The 21,701-nt window shown below is 49.9% G+C and overlaps 1 protein-coding gene and 1 long non-coding RNA gene across 3 annotated transcripts in view; one reads left to right on the forward strand and one right to left on the reverse strand.

The window, feature by feature from the left end:
* LOC139078911 (uncharacterized) overlaps positions 1 to 4,452 on the reverse strand; it is a 30,557-nt gene extending 26,105 nt beyond the window's left edge. The window contains exon 1 of the long non-coding RNA XR_011532099.1: positions 4,327 to 4,452. This is a non-coding gene — a long non-coding RNA (uncharacterized lncRNA). The remainder of the gene's footprint in view (positions 1 to 4,326) is intronic.
* The window catches only part of PLXNA2 (plexin A2), a 213,034-nt gene that overhangs the window by 72,579 nt on the left and 118,754 nt on the right, over positions 1 to 21,701 (forward strand). The gene's annotated exons all lie outside the window — the stretch shown is intronic.

Genomic DNA, 21,701 nt, shown 5'->3' on the forward strand with positions numbered 1-21,701 from the left:
TCGGCAACCAGCTCATCTTCATCTTTCGGAATCCCTGCTCCCACCTCAGTGGGCAGAGCCTGCTGAGGGCCCAGCAGTGCTGACCATGGGCTGCTTTACCTCCAACCAGCCTGATCTCAGCTCTTAGGGCGGCTGCCTAAGCCAGACACCTCAGCCAGGGAAGGTGCGACTGGGCGTGGCACTCAGGTGACCAACTGCTCGTGTTTCTGTGGGAGTTCCCAGTCAGTTGATATTTCTTTTCTCTCTCCTCCAAAATCTCCCTATTTTGAGTTGAGTTCTTGCCAGGCCATGTGTTCAATATGAGAAATGTAATCTGGGGTGGTGGGGATGGGGTCCCTTTTCAGAGTCCTCTCTCCTTAGACCATTGGAGATGAGTCCTGCCCTCTCGTGGGAAGTAACCCTCAGTTTGTCTGCACAGAATAAATAGCCCTCAGCTGTAGCAGGAGGTTAAACCTTAGAGGGAACTTTGTGAGCAGGATGGAGGAGTGCAGTAAGCATTGAATCAGTTTGCCAATAGAAGCTGTAGAACATTTGTTCTTTTTGGTCAAAACATGAAACCCAGGGGCCAGCCCTGTGGCCTAGTGGTTAAGTTCAGTGTGTTCCACTTCGGCAGCCCCAGTTCGGTTCCCAGGCACAGACTACACCACTCATCGGCAGCCACACTGTGGCAGCAACCCACATACAAAATAGAAGAAGATTGGCACAAATGTTAGCTCAGGGTGAGTCTTCCTCAAGCAAAAAGCGGAAGATTGGCAATGGATGTTAGCTCTGGGCAAATCTTCCTCATCAAAAAAATAAAAGGAATGAAAGAAAGAAACTCAGATCCCCTGGCCCACAAGGAGGATGAAGTCTCACCTGGACCCAGGGGCTCCCCTCAATCCTGGGATGCTGCGGTTCTGAGCTGAGGAATGGACACCCCAGCTGCAAACTTCCCCCCGGCTCCCGAGGGCATGAAGACAAATGCACCCCAAGATCAGCTTTGTGCTAGACCAGCCCTGGATCTAGTAGAGGCAGCTGGGCCTGTGGACAGTTTTTAAGACAAATGAAATTGAGTGAGGGCCGTTGAGGAGGGCCCCATGGGTTTTTCCCTGGTAGGAGGATTCAGAGGAACAAAAACTTTGAGAGAATAGAGGATGCAAGATGAGCTCTGGACGGGAAATCAGAAAACCCTCATTCAAGTCCACACTCTGCCACTTCCCAGATACGTGACCTTGGGCGAGTCTCATAAACTCCCAGAGCCTTGTCCCCCGTATATAAAATTGGGATAATAATTCTCACCTCACGGGCATGTGGTGAGGCTGCAGTGAGGTATTGTATGTGGAAACACTTCAGAAGCAATAAAAACATTCTATAAATGTAGGGTATTATTATTCCCTCCCATCCGGGACTTGGTTCCTTTTCCTGGGAGAGAGAATGTGCGCTATAGAATGAATCAGAGTTTGGGCCCCTACCACCCCAAGGAGAGAGGGCCAGGCTACTACAAGAAGTCCCACCCAACACGTGGCTGTCCAGACCTCATAAAAGAGGCAAAAGGAGTCCCTCCATCTCCACCTTCCTTCGCAAATTCAAATTCAAAATCGTAGCAAATTCAAATTGGAGGCAAAATCGAGGCTGAGGGTCCAGCACGTTGGGTTCCCCTCCTGACTTCCTGTCCAGAGGCTTCTCATCGCTGTAATTCCCAGGGCACAGCCCCACCTAAGCCTCTTCGCTAACGAAGTCTTTTTACCCTGCCACCTCGTCCTGCCTTGCTGATCTGCAGACAAGGGTCCCTGCATGATAACAGAATCCATTAGTGCCGCTAGCATCAGGCAGTGCCTGCTAAGTATGTCCTGATGAGCTCCCTCCCCACAACACCCCCAGCGGAGCCACCACTGATGGAGGGAGGGACCCTCTGAGGCTGACTCTGCGACCCAGACCCTGAAAGGAGTTGGTATTCCCCCTTTTAGGAGTTTTCAAAGATGGTCCCTGCCCTTGCTTGGTGAGGAGCCAAATTATTCCACTTCTGAAAATGAGGATCAGATGCTCTTGTCTTCCCTTTTCCCTTAAAATCTCACGGGGGTTTGGGAGAAAGTATTTCTCAGAAAGTGTCTGGAACTGGCCCTCAAAGGAAGACAACAACCAGAGGTAGCTGGCGGTGCTCTTGTAGGGGGAAAAGAAGACCCCCCCTGCAGCCTCTTACATCTTGGGATGGGAGTAGAGGAGCGGGAACTCCAGAGTCCTGAAACGCGTTCTGGGGAGCGACGCCAGAGCTCTTGGCTCCTCCCTCTGACCCGCCTCAGGTCCATGTTGGTGGTGATGGAGCAGAAGAGTCTGGGAGAGCACAGAAGGGGCAGAGGTGGATCGGCTGGGAGGGACAGGCCAAAGATCTCTTCAGCTGGAGCTTGCAGGGCTGAAGGTGTCCCCTAGCCAAACGCTGTCTATCGCACACGCACACACCAGCCCCATCCTGCTCAGGCCAATTTCCATGCTAAACTGTTCATTATTGCCACCCGGCAACACTGTACAGAAGTGTCAGAACCCATCAGTGTGGGGAGAGTGGACAGGTGAACACACGAATACATTTCCCGCCCTGCGCTCCGCCGGGAGGCGCAGACCCTGGGGAAATGGCGAGGAGAAGCCGCGATGCTGACGTCCAAGGATGGGAGAAGGGCATTCAGCCCAGAGGCAGGGCTCAGTTCACTGAGCGAGTAGCTACTGAGCATCCACGTGCCTGTGCTGTGTTGGGCACTGGGACACGGGACTGAACTAAGCTCGGGGCTGATGGGGAAAAGGACACCAGTTACAGTGCTTGTTACAGTGGTGACCAGTGTTGAAGAGACGTCCCATACGCAGGTGAGAACCTGTAATAGGGATGCAGAGCTATTGGGAGTGGGGGTCAGAAAAGCCTTCCCTGGGGAGGTGATATGCAAGCTGAATTGTAAATGCTTCACCAACCTCTCTGTTTCACTCCTAGTGTGCACAGTTTAGAGCCCCGGCCCCACACCCCTCAGGGGCACCATCCAGGTTCCTCACCAGCCTTCTGGTGGAGGTGTGCCCCCTTCACTCCTCCCTCCTCCCTTACCCTCATCCCACAGTCAGTTAGTTCTTGGTCTTCTCTAGTTGCCCCACCTGCCCTCCTTTCCTCCAGCCCTGGACAGTCTGTTTCCGAACTTGTGCTGGCTCCTGCACCCCCTCCCCCAAGTTAGCGTCCACAGTCTTTAACCCTTTACGGGCTCCCCACAGTTTTTCCAATAGAGCTCGGACTGCTGAGCAAGCCCCGGCATCGGGCCGCCAGTGTCGCTTCTTCTCTCCCTACACCCTTCCCTGCACCACCTCTGCCACGCTCATCGTTGGTTCCAGCTCTGTCGGTCTCCTCGCTCTTCCCTAAGTGCCCCTTCTCAGCCCACAGCTGTGCCTCCGCTCAAGCTGTTCCTGCCACGCCTCCACCTCCCTACCCTTCTCTTGAGGCTCCACACAATGCCACCTCCTCAGTGAAGCCTTCCTGGATTTGCCCTTTCAGACCTTTTCAAAATTCATGGTCTTGATCATTGACTACAGCACTCAGAGCACCAGCCTTGAATGTGAGTTATATATATTCCTTTCCCTGAGGCAGTGTGCATAGTGGTGAGTGTCACTGAGTTCAGAGTGGGACTACCTGGGTTCAAAACCTGATCTGTCCATTTGCTAGCAGTGTGACTTTGGACAAGTTACCTAACCTCTCTGTGCCTTACTTTTGTCATCAGCAGTATGGAGCTAACCATAGTGCCTATTTCAAGGGCTGTCTTGGGTAGTTAATTTTCTTAAAGCACCCAGAACGGTGCCTGCTTGCTGTTATTTTTATTTCATATGTTGTTGTTATCTGCTCTCCTCACCTGATCATGAACTCCTGGAGGTCAAGAAGCACATGGACATCATCTTTGTATTCCCCCAAAGAGGTTCTGCTTCTCCCCGTGACCTCCTCTTGTAACTTTTCCCAGAAAGAAGCACAAAAGGCTCAAGGTAGAAAGGACCTCAGAGGTCATCTTGAGTAAATGCTGATTTTACAGATTGGTAAACTGAGGCCCAGGTGAGCTGAAGGACTTACTCAGATCTCACAGCCATCTGCAACAGTGCTAGAAACCTAGCAGTCAGGAGTGTCATACGTGGGTCTAATTCCCATCTTCCCTGTTCCAGGACAAATGCTATTTCTGTCTCCTCTTTAGAGAAGAACAGATGGCCGGTGTCCTCTCCAGCCTTCTCTTGGCATGTCATTGAGCCCCACTTTCAGACCGCCCCTCAGCCCTCTACCCTCCCTGCTAGTGGATCTCAGTTGTCCTCAGCCCTTCCTAATGAGCCAGGGTTTCCTACCTTCTGGTCAGGTGCTGTGTGCTCTTTAAATAGGGAGCCGCGAGCTGGACTGGAGCCTGGCCTTACAGAGAGTCCAGGGCGAAGAGAGACCAAGTCAAGGCAGACACAGCCTGGCCCCGATCCCCACCCACAACCAGCACCCACCCTGCCAGGAACCCAGGCCGCAGTCGGACTCCTCCCTCCGCTGTGGATTTGATACAATCTGGAAAATGCATTAAACATTACACAGAGTGGTTGACGCATAATTAATAAAGTACGGATTTTGGCTGGAAGCCTCAACTTAAAATAGCACCATGACTGTGGGGAGAGGAAAGGCAGGGGAGAGAGCCTCAGAAGATGGCATGTGACGAGCACCAAGACCTTATCTCTGAGAATAACAGGGCCACTTCTCTCTGAAATTAGGGAGGGAGGAGAAAGACAATTTTATTTATTTTTTATTAATAAGGGTGAGACTGGAGCTTAGAGAAGCTAAGTGTCTCATGCGAGGGCACTCACGCGTCACGGGACACAGCCAGGGACCTGAGCCTGGGCCAGCCCCTTTGACACTTGTCCGAGCTCTCTGGTAGTGGAAGACCCCCATTGTCCATCACGGAACCACTCTCTGGGGAAGTTGCACATTCCAGGACTGTTTTTAATTTGACGGATGTTTTAATGGCATCTTGAGACAGCCTGTTCCCTCGCCGATTCTCCAGAGAAGCTGGAGGGAGCTTCGCATCTTCTTTGAAGAAGCAAAAAAAAAAAGGCCTTTTCTTCTGCAAGTGTGTTCAGAGAGCCCTTTGCTGCAGTTAACCAGCCTTCTGGTGTGAGGGGAGAAGTGAGGAAGGGGCTTGAGGAAGTGGAAGGAAGGGGGAGAAAAGGCTACTGTGGTTAATTCAAATGCCTGGCCTCAGGGGCATTCTCTCTTGAAGCCGGAGCCCTGCTGCTTTCTGCCAGATCCCAAACTGGTTTTCTGAAACGGAATGCAAATTTCAGCCCAACTAATCAACCCTGACAGGGCAGCATCACCTCCAGCCTGCCAGTCATTAACAAACGACCCCAGGCAGACCTGAGAGATGAGGAGTGCCAGCCCCGGGGTGGAGGAGGCTGAGATGGAAGGTTCTAGAAACTTCCAATTGAAATCACCATAGAACAGAACCTTGACACTGAAAGGGAAACTGAGGCACATTTCACCAGACAGGAAATCCTAGTGTAATCCCCTCATGCCACTGGCAATACTTCCTTCTTCTCTCTCCAAGGCAGAAATGAACTTGATCTTGTTGAAACAGCAGTGAATGGGTGAGAGCATGTGAAGGTCTGTTATACTGTGAGACCCCGTGGGCCCTCTGGGAGAATAATTAATCTATTAATTATGTGACTTAAGGAAAACAGCAGTGGCTTCTGTGACATGATCTGTGTGGCATCTGTTTCTATATGCCCAAAGCATAAGCACTATGCTTGGCACATAGTAGGTCTTCAGAAGTGTTTGTGGCCAGATTCAGGAGACCAAAACCAAATCTTTGCTGTAACCCTCCCAGGGTCTATGAGATGCTTTGTTAGTCTAGAAGGCACGCAGTGGTGCAATGCTGTGGTGATGTCAGATATCTGGCTGCCTCATTCTGCCTAGTTCTTGGTTCTCCCTTCTTCCCTCATGCCTGAGTCAGAGCCAGCTAGACAGATCTGGCAATCAGAGGGACACAAGGAGTTTCTGCCCTCTACCCCCAGGCTCCCCATGCAGGCACCTTGTTCTCAAATATCTAGAACTCGAAGCCAGAACCTTATACAGCTACTTCTTCCCAGGGGAAAATAGGTCAGAGATCCAGGGCTGGGTCCCAGCCATCAATCAAATCCCCAGCCTAAGCCTTTCTCCTTGTCGGGGGTGGGGTTGTACTAATCGTGAAGGAGAGAAGGGCAGAGAAGAAATACACTGTCTCTGGTGCAGAGAGTGAGGGGGAGGCTGCTGGGAGAGGCGGGTTGGGTTTCACTGGCGTTCTATACGCGGGCTTTTTTGCAGCCAAATCAGAGCTGAGGGAGCTGCCGAGACCAGAGGAGCCTCAGAGTCGACTGTGGGCGAACCTGATAGTCCATCTGGAATCCATCCACGGCCTGCCTCCCTCCCCCATGCCCAGAGCTCATTGGAGGAGCCACAGTGGGGAAGCAGGGCCGGCACCTCAACCAGCAGGCTGGGCAAATCCCCAGGTGCCAGCGCAAAGGTCCCTGCTGCTCCCTCCACAGGTCCCGCAGCCCTGGCTGCACCAGCCCCTGGCTGCAGTTCCTGCCCCTTCCTCTCAGAACAAGAGTGAGCTAAGCTTATGTCTCTGAGGAGTGCTGAAGAAAAGGGAAGCAGCGTCAGAGTTCTGGCCATCTCCAGGTTATTCAGGGGGCCTGAGAATGCCGGCTCCATCCATGTCAGGAGGAAGTCCGGATGGGCATTGGGTAGCACTGGGCTCTCAGACTTCATGGAGGAGTTGACCAGCCCTTGGCTGTCAGAGTCCTAAATGTCCTTGGCTATCTGGTGTCCCAAGCCCCCCATCCCTCCAATATCCTAAATGCCCAAACTCTCGCAACAGAAGGATCTCAGAGCTGGAAGACATGGGATTGTGCAAACAACAGCACAACCAGCTGCCTGGGGCCTTGTCCTTTATCCTTGGCTCTGCCTCAGTGGTTTGCTTTGTGACCTTGAAGGAGTCATTTGCTTTCTCAGGGACTCAGTTTCCTCTTCTATAATAGAATACCTGCCCCCGCAGGATGATCCCGAGGATCACGGAAGGAAAATTTTGATGACAGAAACAAAAAACGAAATACTACTGCTCTCTCTGCAGAGCAGATGATAATGCAGTGCCAGTTACATCGACAAGTGCCAGCCTCAGCTGGGGGAATCTGACCGCCAGGGCCCCCACCCTCTGCTACTCTGCAGAGTCCTCCCCAAAGTCTGTAGGAGAAGGATTTATTTCCCCATTTTCCTGGGGGAAATACTCTCTGAGTCAGGAGGAGTCATGGTGGTCTTGTTGTCACCCACCATGTTTTATTAACATTTAACACCCCTCCATCCTGGGGGTAGACGCCTATGGGGCTCTCCTCCCTCTCGCATTCCCTCCCTGGGAATACCTAGGCCTGGTGTGCTGGATGGAGCCCGCTATAGGGACGATGCTGAAAGCTAGAAAAAGTGACCCATTTGTGAAAGAACCTGAGAGGGTCAGAGGCGGCTCCCACCACCTGGAGGGAATCAGGCCCTTTGCCCACTGCAAATCTTTTTTAACAACAAACTTTGAGGACAGCCTGTTTACCCAGTGCAGCTTCCTGCACAGTGTTTGCCTAATCCGTCTGTCCAGAATCCCTCTCCAAACACGAGGTTTCCTGCCCAGCACTAGCAATCAGAGAGCTAATTATCTGGGATTAGAGGTGGAATGAGGGGGTTCCCTTTTAATTACAGGAAAAAATTAGCCTGACTGATGTCGGCAAGGCCACTGGGATTAGAACTGAAGTCTGAGTTTGGATACAGGTCAGCTAGGGAGGTGGTAGTGCCCTGTGCTCTGGGGTGATGGCTTCTGCTCTCGACTGTCTCTGGAATCTGTGAGATGAGGGTAGGAGGGCTCCAAGAGCTTCTCTCATGGGGATCCAAGAGGGGCGTGTGTCTGTGTGTGTGTGTGTGTGTGTGTGTTAGAGAGAGAGACAGGGAGAGAGTCAGAGGGACAGCATAGAGAAAGACAGATAATCGACACGCAGATAAACTGGAATTGACATGAGAAACACAAGGAAGAGAAGGAGAAAGAGACGGGCAAGCGGGAGTTCAAAGGAGATTGCTAGTGAAAACAGACGGACAGACACCTGCTTAGAGACCCCCATCTCTCTCCCCATAGTTCCTGTGGGCCAGCATTTCTGCCACTTCCCCTTTCAAAGGAGGAAGAACAAAAAGGAAGCACAAGCAGGGCCCCCTCCTGCCTTCCTCCTTTCCCTGTTTCCACTCTCCTTCTTCTAGCGTCCATCACACTCACCCAATTTTGCCGCACGAAGTGCAGGTGACGAGTGCTTTCAGCCTGGAAGGGAGACAAGGATGGGGTGCGGAGCTTGGACTCCCCTGGGCTCCCAGTGATCTTGAGTCTCCTCTGTGCCTGAGATGGGGCTTCCTGCCATTGTTCCTTGCCTTCTCTCCTATGAGAAGAATCTTTTGGCTCAGACAAGCATTCATTCATTAATTTATTCATTCATTCTTCCATTTTCCAAAAGTTAGGGAGCATTATTATAGGCCAGACCCATAACTGATCTATGGATTTTTATTAGCCCAGCAGAATGCAGATTGAACTCTGGCTGTAAGTTTTGAGTGGTATCTCCCCACGTCTTCCCTCTCTTCCAACACCTCACATACACTTAATCCATCCTGGGAGTACTCCAGGTCTTCTCGTAGAAACGCTCGTGGGCCCATTCCTACCCACAGAGACAAAGGAGATGAGCACACAGTGCAAAGACCTGAGAGTATGTCAAGGCAACATGCAACGGAGTGCAAATTCATACAGTGCAAACAGAATATATGAGCGCATGAGTAGAGTTATTTCTAAGTATTCATATTCCCCTTCTTTCCAAAGAAGGAATTAGGTGGCTTATAAAAAAGTTGGCAAACATATGTAATAAAAACTTGCATGGAACTAGAAAACTGAAGCCACAAAAGGGGAGTGGAAATAAATATGCTAACAATAAAGCCAATATAAGCACCGGGACCCAGCATCAGATTTGGCCTGAGTATCCGGGCAGCCAAATCAAAAAGAGAAATGAGAAGAACTAGAAATCCTCACTCTTTGATATAAGAAAGTATACTTATTTTTCAGGAGAGACAACCCCCAGACATTACACTCTATAAGTGGTTTATCACATGAGACTTTATATAGAAACCAGACAAAAGTTTGATGTCAACATCCTGTTTTATGTAGCAATTTCTTATATTAACTCCAGCTAAAGTGTCAAGGCTATGACATCCATGCAACAATCAACATTCAAAGAATTACTCCCATGGAATAACCAACAATAAAAAGCAAGTAGATAAGGCCATTAAGGAAAATGAAGCTTACTGGTTAAGCTTTTGTGGTCCAAGTTTGTGGCTTTCTGGAGCTCCAACTTGATTCAAGGATAGAATGAAATTTTTTTAAATTTTTTTATTGTGGTCATAATAGCTTATAACGTAGTGATATTTCAGTTGTACATTATTGTTTATCATACACCATACAAGTATGCCCCTTCACCCCTTGTGTCCACCCTCCACCCCCCTTGCCCCAGTAACCACTAATTTATTCTCTTTGTCCGTAAGTTTGTTTATACTCCACATATGAGTGAAATCATATGGTGTTTGACTTTCTCTGTCTGGCTTATTTTGCTTAACATCATGCCCTCAAGGTTCATCCATATGGTTGCAAATAGGACCATTTCGTCTTTTTTATGGCTGGGTAGTATTCCATTGTGTATATAAACCACATCTTTATCCATTCATCCATTGATGGGCTCTTGGGTTGCTGCGCATCTTGGCTATTGTGTTAATGATGCAGTGAACATAGAGGTGCATGAGTCTATTTGAATTGCTGATTCCAAGTTCTTTGAGTAAATACCCAGTAGTGAGATAGCTGGGTTATATGGTATTTCTATTTTTAATTTTTTGAGATATCCCCATAGTGTTTTCCACAGTGGCTGCACCAGTTTCCATTCCCACCAGCAGTGGGTGAGGGTTCCCTTTTCCCCACAACCTCTCCAACATTTATTGTTTTTTGTCTTGGTGATTATAGCCAGATAGAATGCAATTTTTTAAGCACCCTGCCCCATTGTGCTTGGCCCTCTGCTAAAAGTTGAATAAAATGAGCTATATAGATTCAGCGTCTACATTTAGGAATTTATCATTTTTGTTGGCACTTCTATGGGGCTCAGACAGCAGAATAAGAGCATTAAAATGATAGTAGGATGTTAACATCATACACAAGACAAAAGTGAGTACATTTTTTGGGAGGAATATGGCTTAATAGAAGATTGTGTAATCAAACTGACCTAGGTTCCACACTCTCTCTACCACTTACTGGCTGTGTGACCTAAGGCAAATTTACCTAGCCTCTCTGAGCCCCAATTTCTTCATCAGTGAAATGGGTTTTGGAAATTACAGTAGATATTTTGTGTAAGGCACCTGGTGCACCATCCAGGACGTAATATGTGCTCAATAAGTGGTAACTCTCCTCCGTTCTAGGATTACTAAATAAGGCTAGATTCCTAGTGTGGGGGGAGGAGCCATGAGCAAGGCAAGGAGACTCAGGCATTCTCTGGTCCTCTCCAGGGTGGCTGGGGACCCATTTCCCCTTCTGAGAAATCCCTCAAAGCCATCACTTCCTAGTGTTGGAAGCCATATGGCAGATGTTCCAACATAGTTTCTCTCTCAGGAGGCCCCAGAATTCTCTTTCTCTCTCTCTGCTCTGTTCCTATCGCAGCTTGACTGGGAAGTCCATGACCCTTCTTTCTCTCACCTGTTTTGTTTCCTCTCGGAAATGCCCAGGACTCTGACTGTGCCGCCCTGTATGGTCGTTCTTTAGGTCCGTCCTTCCTTGCCCAGCCTCACCATCTACCCACACCTCATCCCTCAGCTGCCCCTCCTCTGCTGTCACGGGGAGCTTCAGGCCTCAGGTAAAAGGAGGGCCATTAACTCCTGCTTGTCCTTGAGGCATCCCTTGTCCAGATGGGATGTCAGCCAGCCTCCAGGTGACAGCAAAAAGGGGTGAGGACAGGAAGCCACATGATGCTCCCCTCCCACCCCACCCCACCCCACCTCCCTGACAGCTGGGGACCCAGAACACCCTTGAGACACAGAGCTGGGCAGGAAGAGAGGGACAGATCCAGAGCATCCAGGTGTTGGGCCAGGGGCCAGGCACACACCAGGCGGGTCCTTCAGACGCACCCCTTTGCCCACCCTCTCCCCCTCTGCTGTTTTGCAGTATCTCTGGTACTTCCCAGCTCACTGCCAAATTGTCAAAAGCGATGCGAGGCAAAGTGCTGTTCAGTTAATGATTCCAGTCCCTGGAGAGGGGGAGTGCTCTTGTAAGAGAAGAAAATAGAGAGGAGTGGGGGTGTGGGAGGGGCAGAAGAGGGGGCTGCTTTAGTACTTTACACAAAAGCTAAGCTGCAGCTCCTTCTCGCTCTTTCTAAGAAGCAGATGAGAAGTGGGGAGGTTTGCCCTGAGAGGCCTTTTCTCTATGGGGAAAAGCCTGGAGCCTCCCCCTCACTTTTCTCTTTTTTACAAAGTAAAAAGGGTCTGAATTAGAACGCTGCCATCCTTTCGGCCCCAATGGCTTCAGCCCTGTGTCCCCAGCACAGGTCCTGTGGAGATCCTATCAAAACCATCCCTTCTCACTCGGAGAGGCTGCCTTCAAAAGCAGGCACAAACTCCCACAAAGCAAAGGGCTCCTGCTCGGCACTCCTGCAGCTCCCTCCTCTTCCCTGTCCTCCCCCTCCTCCTCCCCATTCCCCTCCTCTTCCTCCTCCCCATCTCCTCCTCCACTTTCCTCCCCAGCCTGCTCCCTTGGAGAGGACAGAGAGTAGGGGTGACCAACTGCCCCAGGGGGCCCCTGAAGAAGTCCCTTCCTGCCCAATTCCCTCCTCAGCTTGGTCCCACCCAAGTCTCTGGATCAAAAGTAAGTCAACCGAAAGTTCTTCGCCTCCATGCAGCCCTGTCCAGTATCCCAGATGCCTTCACGTTCCTTATTGAATTTGTTCCCACCACAGCCTTGTCATGTAGGCAGCGTTATTTTTCCTGGTTTTGGAGATGAGGAAAGTGAGAATTAAGTCGCTTGGCTGAGTGCCCGTGTGTGGCCTCCACCCGAGCAAGTGAAGACGTCAGCCCTGAGTGGACAGTCAACACCTATCAGAAGATCGAAGTGTGGGCCTTGAAAGATCTGGAAAGGAAACTGAAAAAGCTTGGAAGAGGCTGCCTAAGGCGAGACCTGTGTGCTCCTTAATTTCCGTCATCTCCTAGTGTGATCTGGCTTCACGGGGGATTTTTTAGGTTATTCTGCTCCACATTGTCTCGAAGGTAGTTCCCTGCCATCTTGGTCCCTGTCATCTGCTTGCATCCTCACACAGATGATCCCATCGGCTGCAGAAATGCAGCCACTCCTTGGGTGCGGTGATGTGCGGCTGCCCAGGTCCAGGAGCACATAGTATCCTGGGTAGTGGAAGCTTCTCCAAGGTCAGAGGTTGGGAGGAGGCTGGAGAAAAAGAACAGGGGCTGCACACCGCTGACCGTTGAGCCCACTGGATATTCTGCTAACACTTAGAGAAAAAGCGTTAAGAGTTTGCTCCTCACCAGGCCAAGCCCTGCTTCCCTGCTTCACACTCCCCGGTGTGATCCCGGCACCTGCTGTCCTGTTGTACCCAACCACCAGCAGTGTCTGTGTGCTGGCACTGTGCCCAGCAGCTGTGGGGCATCAGCGCAAGGAGGGGGTGGGCATTGAGGAGAAGCAGGTGTCCAGCCTAAGACAACAAGGTGACCGGGAAGGGTCACAGAGCAGTGATGCCAGGAGTGGAGCTAGAAATGGCAGATTAGATCATATCAGACAGTCCTCGCTCACCACCCCCCACCTCACCCTACCTTGATTAGAATGATCTGGCCCCAGAAGAATAGCAATGAATTAATTAGGGGTCTGTTGTCATGAAGCAGCTCATTATTAAAGTCCCTCTTCTGGGAGGGGAGATGGGGAAAGGTGTGAAGACAACAGCTATTCAAATAGAATCTTTTAGAAGAACTACAACCTGCCCCAGCTGTCTGTTCTGCCCTTGGGCTCTGCCAGGAAGTCAGACATACCAGAGCAAGGGGCACCCCTGCTCCCGGGCCACTGCTGAAGATTTCAGGTGATGGAGACGTCCTGGCCTCACCTCCCATCTCTTCTCCTCTGATACTGTTTCTCAGACCCCGACGCTAACGGCACGTTCACCACTTTCATGGTTGCTTCCCATCTCCTTGGAGCCAGCAGAGCTGCAGCTTAGTGGCCCTGGAGTTCTCTTCACAGTAGCACCTTGAGTGTCTAGAGCACTTTCCTCCCAAGAGCTCTTAGCAGTTCAATGGGGAGCCAAAAAGATCATTTCAACAGAAGCAAATGCGTGGAGTGTGTTTATGTGATGGGTTCCAGAAGATTTGCTGGGGGCTGGGGAGATGTGTGCAGCAAGAGTCCCTCTTTCTCTACCCATTCTATTCTAGCGATGGGAAAACAGACGCCTGGAAAAGGGAAGGCCTAACAGAGTTGAGATTCCAGCTCTTCTACCTACGAGCTCTGTGGCCTTAAGGAAGTTACCTCACCCCTCCGTGCCTCAGTTTCCTCATCTATAACATGGGAATAATAGAGTCGTCGTGAGGATTGAATGAGAAAATGTGTATAAAGTCCTTAGAACGTTGTCTAACAATAACAGGGGTTAAGTAAATGTGAACTGTGATTAACGTTCCGCTCCTGCCCAGGTCAGCAACAGGGATTCATTCATTCATTCCATCAGCATGTGTTCCTGTGTACATCGTGTGGTACCAAATACAGTAAGGCATATGAAACTGTACAAAACACAGTGTCTGCTTTCTATAAACTTACAGTCCTAGGAAAGATGACTGCATGTGCTCACAAGTAACCGTGCCAAGAGAAATGTTAGGTGCTATGGGAGTTCAAAGGAGGGATCAGAAGAGGCTTCATGGAGGAGGTGGCATTTAGGTTGGGCCTTGGAGGATGGTTAGGATCTAGGACGTAGGATAAATTGTCAGGCCAAGGCATGAAGACAAAAACCTAGAGACATAATTGGAAAATAGTGAGAAGGCCATGTTAGTTTGTCCTGTGAATGCCAAATTGAGGAACATGAACTTTTCTAAATTATCACTGGGAGCAATTAAAGGTGTTTTGTGTATGTGTGTGTGTGTGTATTTGTGTGTGTGTGTGTGCATGGATGCATGCTATGATTTACTTTTTTTTCCAGAAGAGGTATATGTTCATGACAAAGAAAAAAAAAATTAGAAGACCAAGATAAGCAAGAGAAAGAAAATTACAAACACCTGAAATTTAAGGATTTTGCATACAGAAAAGGCAGGATCAAATAAGTGTTTTAAGAAGATTAATCTGGCAGTGTTTGGTAGAATAGATTAGAGCTGGAATATGCTGGAGGCAGGGAGATTTCTCAGGTTATTGCAGTGGCACAGATCAGAGGCAATAAAGACTCAGACCTAGCCTGTTAGCAGCGAGAAGAGAAATACAGTGACCTGGAGGTGGTCTCTGTTTCTCTCCATTACCACACATTTTCTGCACTGTGGTGTACCCATGACACATGCAGTTTTCAATGGCTTTTCCTTTTAAAATCTGAGTCTCCTGCATTCAGGCAGAAGCCCAGTGTCAGGGAGCTGTGCTCACAAATCTAGACCTCCCTTCCCATCCGTACAGCCCAAAATGCCATCCTGGGTGTTAATGAAAGCAAGAGATTACTGTTCCAGATTATAAAACGCAGGGCAATTTTTGGTCATTGAAAAGAATGAGTTAATTGAAGAGGGTAATAACCCTCCTCGACACCCCACCCTTGGCTCCTTTTCCAGACTGCAGGTGGCCTTCTCTGTCACCCTGGAGGAGACAGCCATATGATCTATTCTGTCCCCAGGACTTATCTCCGGGGGCACCCAGCACTTCTGAGATGTAATTTTTAGTCCTAATGCAGGCATTGTCCTCTTGTTTGACTGGGGGGGAGGAAACCGAGGCCCCAGAGGCAGGCAGAAGGAAGAAGACGGAGCCCAGCCTTGGGGTCAGGCAGACCCAGCTTGGAGCTTTGCTCTGCCACTTACAAGCTGTGCCATCCTGCTCTAGATCCTCAGCATTTCTTATTCTGTGAAATGGGGAGGACTACCTCATAGAGTTTTCAAGATTGTTCACATTTATATCTCCGACCTTTTGCACACTGGTTAACATGCTCAAAAGATGTTCATTAAGTATGTTGAACTAAATTGATAAGGGAAATAAGTGACTCAAAAGCCCTACATGTATCCAGTCCCAGGAGGTGCTTGTTTCCTTTCCTCCCTCCCTGGGAGTGGGATGGGGCATTTCCAAGGTGGGTAACCTGTGTGTCAACAGGCCTAATTCTCACCACACCCTGATCCAGAGCTTGGTGAGGAAGCTTGCGCGCCCTCCCCATGGACCCTGAAGGGTGGTTCTAAATCATGCTCAGTTCAAAAAGCCTGAGAGGCTAGATTCTATCCTGAACCAGCCAGGGCATCGCAGGCAAGTGACCTGTGTGCAGTGCCTGGCATGGAGAGTCCGCGAGCCCCACATTGCCAGAGCTTAGAGGGAACAGAGATTCTGATTAGGCGGAGGTTGCTTATTAGTCTTTGTTAATTCCTCCTCCCACCCGTCTTTGCTCGCCGCAACTCCGTGTGCTCCCTATGAATTATTGCTTTGCTGCTGCGTGATTTGATTTCATCTGAGGCTGCTTAATACTTCTGTTGTCCCTCGCTGTGTTTATCTTATTGTTTCCCAGAACAATCGAGTGCTTCCTCTGCCCCTGGCAGCTTCATCTTGTTCCAGGAGCCTCCAGACCTGCTCAAGTCTTGAACTGGAGCAGCGTTGAAAGGTGGGGCTGGTCTAAGACCAGAGTTCTGTGCTCCGGAACTGCCCAGTGTCATTCACTTCTGTAAGCTCTTGTGCCTTCCCGGGCCTGAGAGCACAAAGCCCTCTCTGACAGAGGCAGAACCAAGAGATTGGATTCTTTTGCTTCTAGGTCTTTTTTTTTCTTCTGCTTTTTCTCCCCAAATCCCCCCAGTATATAGTTGTAGATATTTTTTAGTTGTAGGTCCTTCTAGTTGTGGGATGTGGGACGCCACCTCAACATGGCCTGATGAGCAGTGCCATGTCTATGCCCAGGATCCGAACCGGCAAAACCCTGGGCCACTGAAGCGGAGCGTATGAACTTAACCCCTCAGCCACAGGGCCAGCCCCCTTCTAGGTTTTGATGTCACTCTCCCCTGAGTCATAAAGGGAGAGGCCCCTGGGACGGGAGAGTTGATGCCTTTGCAAAGTGCAGTTTGTCGTTAACCACAGGAAGGCGTGAAGCAGAGGCTGCTCCTCTTGATTCCATGGGCAGCACGGATCCATCATTGCTTGGCCATCTACCCCTGGCTGATGAGGAGCAGAGAAGCCACAATTTAGAAAAAGAGATGCGCACTTCAGCCAACCTTCCCAGCCTAACGGCTGAACACTTATCTTACTCATAGTAAGCGCTCAATAAATATTCACTACTTCCCTATCCTTACGAGCCAGGCTCTTAATTCTCAGACTTTTCCAAGATGCAGAAGTCCAGAGAATAGGTGGTTCCTTTTGGGACCCCCTGCCTGCATTCCAGGAGAAAGCCCTCCATGGCCTGCCCTGGCCTTCTGAAATTCAGGAGCCTCTGGCCCCATGCTCCCCTCTGCTAGCCATCCACCCCCAGTTTAATATCTAGGGCAGATTCCTAACTTGTACAGAAATAGAAATAATTGTACATGGAAATGTCAGTCTCCAGTGTCAAAGCCCTGTTGATTGACCGACAACTCACTGGGGACCAGTGCTGGAAGCATCTGCATGCATGTGGGAGGATGTGTGTGTGTGCGTGCACGCTGTGTGTGTGTGTGTGTGTGTGTGTGTGTGGGCGCACGCGCGTACAAGGGTGGGAGCAGCCCAAATTTTCAGTTTAGCACATCTCAGTGACCTCCTTCCTTTTCACGGACCTTGTCTCCCCACTTCCTCTCCTCTCTTGGCTCAGGGCAACCCACTGGCCGAGTTTTCCAGGCTCCTGTGTCCCTCCCCGATTAGCCAAGCATTTAGGGCCAGGCTCCCAGCTGTCCTCCAGGGGGTCTCCCTCTGCTGGGTTGTGTCTCTGCACAGTTAGTTAATGTTTGCACAGCTCCAGGGGGTGGAGGGGTTGGGGGACAAGCCAGAGGCCACCTGGAAGTTGCTGCTGCTTCTTTCTGTGTGTGTGTGTGTGTGTGTGTGTGTGTGTGTGCGCGCGCGCGCGCGCGCATGCGTGTAGGATAGAGGAAGGAAGAATCTCAGAGACTGAATTTACCAAAGACTTGAATCTATAAATAATTCGGGTCATGAAGCTCTACAAAAATAAACTTCAGTGTGAATCCTCTCTCGCGCAGCCCTAAACACACAGCTGCACAGACGCTCGCTCATTAGCTCACTCCCGGGTTCAGTGTGAGCAGCACCAGGCCTTCCCCACCTTTCCCCTCTCTAAAGGTCTAAACATGTGCGCACACACAAACACACAGACACATGTGCACGTACACACACACATTCATTTACCACGCAAGCCCAGAGTCCTGAGGCAGAGAGAAAATTAAGTAATAAAGCCTCTTCCTAAGTGAATTTCGGGCAGAAGGTGACCAGAGCTGCTGAAATCGTTGCTGAGCCCTCAGTAGCTGCATGTCAAAGGCCTCACCCTCTCGGAATGCTCAGGTCTGAGAGACCACGTTTCCAAGAAATCTGGGCTCAGACATCACAATGACACTTTCCTATTTACATCACACTTTAACTTTGCCAAAGCACTCACATTTCCACTCCTGCTTTTTAGTTCAGGTCTCCCGTCCTCCAGGAAGCCCCCACTTGGGACCTCCCTCAGTCCAGGGGAGGGGCGGCGCTGCCCTCCGGGTTGGCCTCCCTGGGCTCCCCAGGCAAACCTCCTCTTAGAAGGGGCGGCCGTGTGTTCGTGAAGATAGGTTGGATTGTCTGTTTCCCCGTTCCTCAGGCTTTCTAAGGGCATCCTTCCTCCCGGTGTCCCCAGCTCTTAGCACAGGCCTGGCTTGCAGTAGGCATGTACTCCGTGAATATTGGACAATACTGAAATTCATGACTAATAACTCATTTCATTCTCACAGCATCCTTTCCGAGCTAGGAAGGACAGGCGTTAGTTACCACCCTTATTTGACAGCTACGGAAACTATTATACAAACAAGTGAAGTCACTTGCCTGAAGTCAGATAGCCAATTAATGAGAAGGTCGGGATTAGATCTCAGCCCTCTAGACACGAACCAGCACCCCCCTCTGCGTCGTGATGGCTTGCAGATTAATCTGTTTCCTACTGAGAGGCCCAGGAAGAAGATTCCCAATTCGATTGCTCTGCAGCAGCTCTTGCAAAAAAAAAAAACCTGAAAAACTAATAATAATAATAAAGTGATATTAAAGTGCCAAATCCCAATCAAGCGCTCCATAATTTAGGGCTAACTAGAGAAGAAATTCATCCACAAGAAAAAGAGTTTGGAGAGACATGCAGGTAAGCTGGTTGATTGGTTATGCTGATTTGAATTGGGTGTTCAAGTAATCAGGCTGACATTAATTTCAGTACAGACCTAGCTGTGATTTAAAGGAGAGCTGCTAATAGGATTACTGGTTCATTCTCATTGCAAAGAGGCCCCTCCCGCTGGAGGACCAGACAGTACATCTGCCCAGGATCTCACCTCACAGACTCCTGCCCCAAAGCCAGCCCCGGTAAACTGACTCTTAGCCACCCAACAAGGTCCCCTTGAATTAGATTCTGAGTTTATTGTTGCCTCCAGGAAATAGGTAATTGTCCCACTTTGGGTGCGGGATCTAAAGGAGGAGGAGTGGATGAAGAGAGAATTTGGACTTTCGGTCTACCCATTTGCTCTGTTCTCAGTTGTAGTGAACAGCTGGGCTTGCCCATCCTTATCCTCTCTTAAGGGAGTCACAGAGTAGCTGAGAAATCAGGCTTCAGGTGGGAATCCCAGTGCTAGCATCCTTTGGCTGTGTGATCTTGGGAAAATCACCTAAGTCTCCATGTCTCAAATTTCCTATCTGTAAAATGGAAATAATAATAGTGTTTACCTCAAAGGTTCTTGTAAGGATTAAATGAGTTAATTTTGGTTGAGTACTTTCCACAGCGCCTAGCACATTATCGAGGCATAGAAGTGGTAGCTATTATTAAATTTTTTAGGTGAACAGGGCCATTTGTAAGTTCACTAAATCCATCCTCCCGCCTTCAGGTGGGGCCACATTTAACCATGAAGCAGAAGGATTCTCCTCTGTTCCAAACACTCCTGAGAAGGAGGGCGTAGCCTCCTGTGGTCACCTGTTCTGCAGTCAGAGCTCCCCATAACAGGAATTCTTACTACAGCGAGCCAAAATCTCCTTGTGCAACAGTTTGGGCACATTTTGTCATTTGCTGGTCTCAGTAAAGACTGTCACCCTCCACTGTGGCACACTGTCCTTCTTATCCTACCTTCTGAGCTTTGTCCAAGCAAAATGGTGCCAGGAGCTTCTGCATGTCCACTGAGGTCCAGCCCTCCCAGGAGCAGAAGAGCCCAACTAGCAAGACACGTTCAAGTGTGACTCGCTTCCACCCATCAGCATCACCTTCCTCCTCTGCCCTGTCCCCTGCCTGGTTGGATGTCAGGGCCTGTGCAGCTCCGTCTGATAGTGCCATTCTCTTGGGCTGGCTTATGACCTATTTCAGTTTATTGTTGTCCTTGTAATCACTGCAACCTGGCCCTGGGAACACAAGCTGAAGAGAACTGTCACTTTGTGGGACACCACAGAATAGACTCAATCAGTTGGATTTTAAAACCCCACCAGTGTTTGGGACTCCCTGACAGCCCCCTCACCACAGTCGTCCTGTGTCTGGCGAGGATGCAGGACGACTTGAAACTCACACCTTTCTATCCAAGACAGAAAAGTCTGGAGAATTGTGCACTTGAACCCTTCTCCCTAGTAGGACTGTTCTTCCTAGTTCCCCGTCTCCATCAGCCATGCACTTTCCTCTGGACCACACTGGCTGGGGAGCCTGTTTGAGTCCCAGTTCCAACACTACTAGCTGTGTGCCTTGAATGGAGGGGCTCAGAGGAGATGGGCTCCAAAGCCCTTGCAGGTCCAGCAGTTTTTACAAGTCTGTGATTCGCCTGTGATAGGCACTGAGCAGATTGCTTCTTCCTGTTCTTCAGACAGGAAAACTGTGGCTCAGAGAGATGAAGTGATTGACCTGAAAGTATACCATTAGGGAGAAATCAAGCGCAGGCGAGAACAGAGTCAGACCAGAAACCCAGGAAGCCTGAGTTCCAGACCTATACTCGGCCCACTTGGGAGTGTTGCCCGGAGGGAGCAAAGGGCGTTAGGGAGGGGAGAGGTCTCTACTGCCCAGTGGCCTCCCTCTCTTCTGCCTGCCAGCCCTGCCCTCACCTCATTCCCCTTGACCCGCTGGCCTCCTGGCCCCATTCTCCATCTTCTCTGCCCTCCTATAGGTATCCTGGAGGGCTACACTAGCCCAAGGCAGATAGCATGGGCTAAGGGAATAAGTGGGCAGGCACAGACTTCCTGGGCAATACTGCTCCACTTTCCAGGGATTTAGACTGAATGAAATAGGATAGCTTAGTTCAGGTTCAGTACCAAGAACATTTTCTGTTCGGGTTTGGTTTTAACTCTAACGTTTAAGAGTTATGTAGGTTTGGTTCTGACTTCAACTGGTTTATTAAAAGATTGAGGTTGCAGGTGGAAGAAAAAATCCTTCTTAGGTCTCTGATTCAGGAAAAAGTGAATGGCTGGGATTGGTCTTAACTGGGATGCAGCGGAGTGTGTGATGATAAGTTGTCTTTGGTTCCATTCCAGCTGCAACCTGGCCATGGGTACCATCTAGTCCCAGAGACCACAGAGGGAGGGCCAGACTTGTGGCTTTCCTCCTTCTGACTTTGTGTCTAGGCCTTGTTGGCAATCCAGGCAAATGCCCGGGCTCGTGGGGAGGGAGGCTGCCCTGCCTGGCAGAGGATTAACCACCCTCCCCAAGTGGGAAGATCCTGGGCCGGGCCTGAGGGAGTGGGCTGGTTCTGCAGCTCCTGGAGCTGAGTCAGCACCTTGAGGAGACTTAATCTTCCTGGAAAAGAGCAGCTGTCATAAGGAGGGTGGTAAGAGGCATGGTATATTTCCCCATCAGAGGAAGAAGCAGAGCCTCAACTCCCCATTTTATGGAGACAGAAAACTGAGGTCAAGCCAACCAGAAGTCATGACTATCCCATGTTCCTTCTACCTCTTGCAATAGCCTGAGAACTTCTGTGATCAAAAGCTACCATGTTTCTGGAAGGATCTCATGGAAATTTGGGATCTGTCCATCTAAGAGAGAATACTGCTTTGAAAATTAAAGGGAACCATTTTAGGGTCTCTATTTGGGAAAATGTGGGGTATTTTCCCAAATAAAGACCCTTGTTCTTCCCTCTCCTTGAATCCATAATCAGATATGTGCTGGGGTGGAGGGCAGTAGCCTCAGCCCCATAATGTCATCTCTGACCCCAGAGTCTTCCTCCACCCTATGAGAATGAGTTAAATAGCCCCCTGATCCCTCCCCTGGAAGGAGGGGCTTTAGTAACAGTTGCCAAGGCAGCAGCTTTG

This window comes from Equus przewalskii, chromosome 23 (genome assembly GCF_037783145.1).
Source record: "Equus przewalskii isolate Varuska chromosome 23, EquPr2, whole genome shotgun sequence".
Classification (NCBI taxonomy): domain Eukaryota; kingdom Metazoa; phylum Chordata; class Mammalia; order Perissodactyla; family Equidae; genus Equus; species Equus przewalskii.